This window comes from Manacus vitellinus, unplaced genomic scaffold (genome assembly GCF_001715985.3).
Source record: "Manacus vitellinus isolate BGI_N305 unplaced genomic scaffold, ASM171598v3 scaffold_43_pilon, whole genome shotgun sequence".
Classification (NCBI taxonomy): Eukaryota; Metazoa; Chordata; class Aves; order Passeriformes; family Pipridae; genus Manacus; species Manacus vitellinus.
The window spans coordinates 1,977,639-1,979,626 of record NW_021940560.1 but is presented as its reverse complement, the minus strand read 5'-3'; positions in this window follow the sequence as shown (position 1 = coordinate 1,979,626).

Sequence of the window (1,988 nt, the reverse complement as noted above, 5' to 3'; positions counted from 1 at the left end):
TCAAACACCTTAGCCATCATTCCATAAGAGGATGGAATCTGGGATCCCTGGAAGTGTCCAAGGCCAGGTTGGGTGGTGCTTGGAGCAGCCTGGGCTAGTGGAAGGTGTCCCTGCCCATGGCAGAGGGTGGAAAAAAATGATTTTAAGGCCTCCCTAAACTCAAACCATTTTGGAATTCTGTCTCTCCCAAATGCTTCCTCACACCCCACATCTTTTCAGCTTTTCTAACAAAACCATCTCTGAATTTTCTGCTGCTGAGTCCAGAGCAGCCCCCACAGACACTGTGCTGAACAACCTCCTCATCTTTGTCTTCAAGTCCAGTGTTTTCTGTTTGCCCAGCACCAACCACCCTCTATTCCTCCTTTTCACAAGCCCTGGCAGCGCTGGAAAGGGAAGGCAGAAGCTTTGTGGGCAGCTTAAGGCTGGGTATTGTTTTCAGGTACCTTTTTTGTGGCGTGTTCAATATTGTGATTTCATTTAAATCAGGAGCTCTTTGAGGCAAAAACCTCCCCACTTGCATATGTGGGGAGTGCTGTGCATACTAATGCAACTATTTAAATGCTGAATTAAAAATATCAGGGGAGAGGTGCCCAATTCCAAATCTGCTTTAAGGCTCATATAAAAGAGCTGTTTTGCTGCACTAGAGGGGAAACACAGACAAACCACTTCAGAATACCAGGATTAAGACTCTTCTTTCTTATTTTTTTTTTTTGCCATTTCTTTGCTGTCTGTTCCAAGCTAGTCAAGAAAAAGGAACTTTAATCTCTTCAGAATAAAAGATTGGGCATTCAGATCCCTCAGTGACTCTGCACATGACCTTTAATGTACTTTATTTATAAACCAGATATTTCTGGACATTTATTTGGCTTTGCTGCTGGTTTATAAGGGTAAATTTATTAGCATAAACCAGATTTCAATATATAATAATATATAAAATATATAATAATATAATAATAAAAGCTTTCAATATATCACTCTGTAGTTCAAAATCAGAGCAAGAAATTGGTTTTGTGGTCATACTATTCAGCCTACAATGTTCTTATTGCATTTAATAAAATTTTGGCTTTATTTGATGGCGATCAAGAGGAAATTATTTTATCCAATTCCAAACATTATGATATATTAAGGAGCTATAATGTTGCAATTTTGATTTTTGGACTCTTTCATGAGAACATTTGCTCACTATTGCATACCACCCAACTATTTTATTAATTCCATGTTAGCACACTTAATTCTCGTTTGCTTTTAAATTAAATATTCATGTTGAATCTCTGAACTTCAGCAAAAAAAAAAAACCAAACAACAAAATGCTGGAGAAATTCAACTTTAACTCTTTACAGAATATAATTCGGATAAATTGGATTCCAACCAGCCTGTATTGACTTGTCCTGAGGCAATCCCAGTTTATCTCCTCTCCAGGGTGAGCACTTGGAGATACTCAAATCAATCAATGAGTTATCACCCCCCTGAAGTTTGTGGCCTGAATTCATAAAGATTCATTTCAATCAAGTTTCTACCTCTATTCAAAGGGGGCTGCGAAATCAAACAATCCAATTATGGATTTATCAAATATTAATAATGAAAATCTCCCAGATCTTTTGGATGCCAACATTCCTCTCCCCTGGTGTCAGGAAAGTAATTAGCAGCTGGCTTTGATTAAATTCTTCCCTCAGAGATTACTCCTCTCGGTTTGAGGAAGGAATGCACACAAGATGATCCCTAATTCCTCAGTTTAAAGCCTGTTTTGGTTCAGTTCAGTGAAGCTCAGTCTGTGCCCAGGAACCTGCAGCAATTTTGGGGGTGAAACCTGAAGAGCACGAGTGGCTTTTCCTGGGATGCTCTTTTTCCTTGGCTTTGGGCTCCCCAGCACAGGAAGGACATGGAGATGTTGGAGCAAGTCCAGAGAAGGCACCAGGATGATCAGAGGGATGGAGGTCCTCTCGTGTGAGGAAAAACTGGGAGAACTGGGATTGTCCAGCCTGGAGAAG